Below are 6,000 nucleotides of genomic sequence, written 5' to 3' on the forward strand. Positions count from 1 at the left end.
TATTGGTTTGCTAACAGAAAGCAGAGTGTTGACATAAATGTGTCTTTTTCTGGTTGGCAGGACGTGATGAGTGATGTGCCACAGGGATCAGTGCTGGGACTTCAAGTTTTTACAACTTATATAAATGGCTTGGGTGAAGGAAAGGTGGCTAAATTTGCTGATGACACAAAGATAGGTAGGAAAGTAAATTGTGAAGAGAATGTAAAGAGGCTACAAAGTGACATAGATAGGTTAAGCGAGTGGGCAAAGATCAGGCAAATGGAGTATACTGTGGACAAATGTGAAATCATTCATTTTGGCAGGAAGAATAATAAAGAAGCTTATTATCTAAATGGTGAGAGATTGCAGAGGTCTGAGATTCAGAGGGATCTGCGTGTCCTAGTGTATGAATCACAAAAGGTTAGTATGCAGGTACAGCAGGTAATTAGGAAAGCTAATAGAATGTTATCATTTATTGTGAGGAGAATTGATTACACAAGTAGGGAGGTTATGATTCACTTATACAGGGCACTAGTGAGACCACATCTGGAGTACTCTGTACAGTACTGGTCTCCTTATTTAAAGAAAGATGTAAATGCGTTAGAAGCAGTTCAGAGACAGCTTACTAGACTAATACCAGGAATGGGCAGGTTGTCTTATGAGGAAAGGCTGGACAGGTTAAGCTTGTATCCACTGAAATTTAGAAGAGTAAGAGGCAACTTAATTGAAACCTTTAAGATCCTGAGGAATCTTGACAGGGTGGATGTGAAGGGTGCAAGAATCTAGAACTAGGGATCACTGTTTAACAATAAGGGGTAGCTCATTTAAGACAGAGATGAGGTGAATTTTTTCCCCTCAGAGGGTTGTGAGTCTTTAGAACTCTTCCTCAAAGGTAGTGTAAGCAGAGTCTTTGAATATTTTTAAGGCAGAGCTAGATAGATTCTTGATTAACAAGGGGGCAAAAGGTGATCGGGGTAGGCAGGAATGTGGGTTTGAGGTTACATTTAGATCAGTCATGATCTTATTGAATGGTGGAGCAGGCTTGAAGGGCCGAGTGGCCTCCTCCTGCTCCTAATTCATATGTTCGTATGATAGGATCTGGGGAGTCAGGGGGTAAGTTACTCACCTCGGAATTCCTAGCCTTTAACCTGCAGCCACAGTATTTATATGACTAGTCCAGTTCAGTTTTTGGTCAATGTTAATTGGATGTTGATAGTACAGAATTCAGAGATGGTAATGCTATTGAATGTCAAGGGGCAATGCCTTGATCATTGCAGGCACTTGTGTGACGCAAATGTTACTCATCACTTATCAGCCCAAGCATTAGTATCGTCTAGGTCTTGCTGCATATGGGAACAGGCTGCTTCAGTATCTGAGGAATTGAGAATGGTACTGAACATTGTGCAATTATCAGTGAACATCCCCACTTCTGACCTTATGATGGAAGGAAGGTCATTGATGAAGCAGCTAAAGATGGCTGGGCCCAGGGCACTACCCTGAGGAACTCCTGCAGTGATGTCCTGGAACTGAGATGATTGACCTCCACAAACCACAACCATCTTCCTTTTGCTAGCTATGACTCCAACCAGCGGAGAATTTTCCCCCGATTCCCACTGATTTCAGTTTTCCGAGGCCTCTTTGATGCCATACCTGGTCAAATGCTGCCTTCATGTCAAGGGCAGTCACCCTCACCTCAACTCTGGAGTTCAGCTGTTTCGTCCATGTTTGAACCAAGGCTGTAATGAAGTCAGGAGCTGAGTGATCCTGGCAGAACCCAAACTGAAAGTCAGTGAGCAGGTTATTGCTAAGCAAGTGCCACTTGAAGCAATGTTAATTACCCCTTCTGTCACTTTACTGATGATGGAGAGTAGACTGATGGGACACTAATTGGCTGGGCTTGATTTGTCCTGCTTTTTGTGTACCTGGGTAATTTTCCACATTGCAGGGTAGATGCCAGTGTTGTAGCTGACTGGAACAGCTTGGCTAGGGTCACGGCAAGTTCTGGCGCAAAAGTCTTCAGTACTATTGCCGGAATATTGTCAGAGCCCGTAGCCTTTGCAGTATCCAGTGCCTTCAGCCATTTCTTGAAATCACGTGGAGTGAATTAAATTGGCTGAAAACTGGCACCTGTGATGCTGGGGAACTCAGGAGGAGGCTGAGATGGATCATCCACTCGGCACTTCTGACTGAAGAATTTTGCAAATGCTTTAGTCTTATCTTTTGCGCTGATGTGATACGCTGCCCCATCATTGAGGATCGGGATATCTGTGGAGCATCCTCCTCCTGTTAATTGTTTAATACCACCACCATTCACAACTGGACTGCAAAGCTTAGATCTGATCCGTTGTTTGTGAGTTCACTCAGCTCTATCGCATGCTGCTTACGCTGTTTGGCACGCAAGTAGTCCTGAGTTGTAGCTTCACCAGGCTGACGCCTCATTTTAAAGTATGCCTGGGGCTGCTCCTGGCATGCCTTCTTGCACTCTTCATTGAACTGGTTTGGTGGTAATGGTACAGTGGGATATACCAAGCCATGAAGTTACAGATTGTGGTTGTATACAATTCTGCTGTCTCATGGATGCCCAGTCTTGAGTTGCTCGATCTGTTCAAAACTATCCCATTTAGCATGATGGTAGTGCCACACAACACAATGGAGGGTATCCTCAATGTGAAGACAGGATTTTGTCTCCACAAGGACTGTGTGATGATCACTCCTACCGATACTGTCACGGTCAGACGCATCTGCGACAGGCAGATTGGTGAGGATGAAGTTAAGTATATCCTTCCCTCTTGTTGGCTGCCTCACCACCTGTCGCAGAGCCAGTGTAGCAGCTATGTCCTTTAGGCTTGGCTAGCAGTGGTGCTACCAAGCCACTCTTGCCACCCTCAGTACTTCCTCCAAGTGGTGTTCCATAATGGAGAAGCACTGATTCATCATCTGAAGTTGGGGGAGGTGCTGTACATGGTAACCAGAAGGAGGTTTCCTTGCCCATGTTTGACCTGATGCCATGAGACTTCATGGGGTCTGGAGTCTATGTTGAGGACTCCCAGGGAAACCACAACCACTGTGCCACCACCTCTGCTGGGACTGTCCTGCCACTGGGACAGTGGTGTTGGTGGTGTCTGGGACTGATTCCATTTCCGACTGCACTTAAGAGTCAACTACATTGCTGTGGGCCTGGTGTCATATGTAGGCCAGACCAGGTAAGGACAACAGATTTCCTTCCCTAAAGGACATTAGTGAACAAAATGTGTATCAGATGGGTTTTTTAAAATTCATTCATAGGATGTGGGCTTCGCTGGCTGGGCCAGCATTTATTGCCTAGTTGCCCTTGAGAAGGTGGTGGTGAGCTGCCTTGAACCGCTGCAGTCCATATGCTGTAGGTATACCCACAGCGCTGTTAGGAAGAGAGTTCCGGGATCTTGACCCAGCAACGGTGAAGGAATGGCGATTATATTTCCAAGTCAGGATGGAGAGTGATTGGGAGGGGAACTTCCAGGTGGTGGTGTTCCCACCCATCTGTAGCCCTTGTCCTTCTAGGCGAGTGGGGAGTATTCCTTCACACTTCTGATCTGTGCCTTGTAGATGGTGGACAGACTTTGGGGAGTCAGGAGGTGAGTTACTCACCGCAGGATTCCTAGCCTCTGGCCTGTTCTTGTAGCCACAGTATTTATATGGCTAGTCCAGTTCAATTACTGGTCAATGGCAACCCCCAGGATGTTCATAGTGGGGGATTCAGTGATGGTAATGCCATTGAACATCAGGGGGTGATGGTTAGATTCTCTCTTGTTGGAGACGGTCATTGCCTGGCGCAAATGCTACTTGCCACTTGTCGGCCCAAGCCTGGATATTGTTCAGGTCTTGCTGCATTTGGACATGGGCTGCTTCAGTATCTGAGGAATCACGAATGGTGCTGAACGTTGTGCGATTGCGCAATTTTTTGACAATCGAGAATGGTTTCATGGTCATCATTCGACGTTTAATTCCAGATTTTTTATTGAATTCTAATTCTACCATGGAATATTTATGAAGTAAATAGATAACTCCATGTTCAGTCCAGAAACAGTACAATACAGAACAAAAACAAAAATACCTGGAAAAACTCAGCAGGTCTGGCAGCATCTGCGGAGAGGAACACAGTTAACGTTTCGAGTCCGTATGACTCTTCAACAGAAACAGTACAATACAGAACTGGCTGCAAACGTCAGAAACAATATGCTCAAACTGTCAATTTCTAGTAATCAAATTAAGCATTATCTGTTACTATAATTACAATGTGAACACAAATGTTAGCCATCTACGTTGTTATTGTATTATGTGGATATCATCAACCACTATCCCTGAGGTGCATCTTAACTCATCATGCATCCTCCCAGCCACATACAACTGGGAATAATGGTAAGAAATGTCCCCTTACCTGAGAGTTCAGCTGGTGTGTATGAAACACACAGCCTGGCTCACAATGCTGACAATCCATGTTTGCCGGGACGTTGCTGCCTCGTCCGTCGTCTCGGCCACTGAGGCGGGAACTCTTTATCCAGCGTTCTTTACCAGTCTCCCTCCGCCTCCCCACTCTCCGCAGTGCGGCGGAGGGATCCCAGTGAGAGAGAGAGAGAGAGCCGCCCGGTTGCTAGGGTAAGGCCGTACACAGAGCGCTGGGCCGCCAGTCATTCGCATTCCGGGAGAGGCGCAGCTGAGGCTCATGTCAAATATCACATTGAGAAATATCCGCAGTCTCATTTTTAATTCATGGTTTCATACTGATCCTTGCGAAAGACGAGCTTTAATGTAGCGCAATCCAAACGGTCTTTTTACACCACGCGCATGCGCTCACAAATAGCACCTCCCCTTCCCCAGAAAAGCAAGGAGCAGAGCTCATCTCCACTGGAGATCTTCCCATATGATCTCCAGCCCCCATACAGCCCATTTCCACCTCCTTCCGAAGATCCACAAACCACACTGATCTGATAAAGAAGTAAAAGTACCCTTCACATGTCTACAGCAGCATAGGGGCAACCACTGCAGAGTCCTTGTGGAGACCCTGTCCCAGCTTCACACTGGGGGGGATACTCTCCCATGTTGTGTGGCACTATCACCGTGCTAAATGGGATAGAGTCCGAACAGATCCAGCAACTCAAATGTAATAAAACGTCCCAAGGCACGTCACAGCGACATCATGAAACAAAACATGCCGTATAAGTAGATATTAGTTCAGATGGCCAAAAGCTTGGTCAAAGTGTCGTAAAGAAGGAAAGTGAGGTAGAAAGGCGGAGAGGTGCAGGGAGAGTATTCCAGAGTTTGGGCCGAATCATCTGAAGGTGCAGCCACAAATGGCGAAGAGGTCAGAATTGGAGGAGCACAGATATCTCGGAGGGGTGTGGGGCTGGGTGGATGAGAATTTTAAAATCAAGGCAATGTAGGTCAAATAGCATAGGCGTGATAGGGGAACAGGAGTTTCTGAGAGTTAGGGCACAGGCAGTAGAGTTACGGATGATTTCAAGTTTATGTAGGGTGAATTGTGGGAGACCAACCAGGGGTGCATTGGAATACTCAAGTCCAGAGGTAACAAAGGCACGAATGAGACTTTCAGCAGCAGATGAGTAAAATTGGGCAATGTTAATAGGTGGAAATAGGCAATCTTGGTAATGGTATAAATATGTGGTTGGAAGCTCTTCACAGGGTTAAATATGACACCAACGTTGCGAACAGACTGGCTTAATCTCAGACGGCTGCCAGGGTGAGGGATGGGATCAGTAGCTAGGGAACAGAATTTTGATTGGGGATGAAAAATAATGGCTTCAGTTTTCCCAATATTTAATATGAGGAAATTTCTGCTCACCCAGAATTGGATATTGGATAAGCAGTCTGATCATTTAGCAACAGTGGAGGAGTCGGGAGAGGTGATGATGAGGTGGAGGGTATCATTTGCATACCTTGAAACCTAACACTGCTTTTGGATGATGTGGCCAAGGGGTAGTATGTAGATGGCAAATAGGAGGATGCCAAAGATAGATCCTTGGG

General features: G+C 46.0%; 1 protein-coding gene across 1 annotated transcript in view; it reads right to left on the reverse strand.

The window, feature by feature from the left end:
* ccdc87 (coiled-coil domain containing 87) overlaps nt 1-4,525 on the reverse strand; it is a 122,994-nt gene extending 118,469 nt beyond the window's left edge. Inside the window, exon 1 of the mRNA XM_078554627.1 lies at nt 4,397-4,525. The gene's annotated coding sequence lies outside the window, so the exon portion shown is untranslated. The remainder of the gene's footprint in view (nt 1-4,396) is intronic.
* Between the last annotated feature and the right edge of the window lie 1,475 nt (nt 4,526-6,000).

The sequence above is a fragment of the Cetorhinus maximus genome, chromosome 12 (genome assembly GCF_964194155.1).
Source record: "Cetorhinus maximus chromosome 12, sCetMax3.hap1.1, whole genome shotgun sequence".
NCBI classification, from domain to species: Eukaryota; Metazoa; Chordata; class Chondrichthyes; order Lamniformes; family Cetorhinidae; genus Cetorhinus; species Cetorhinus maximus.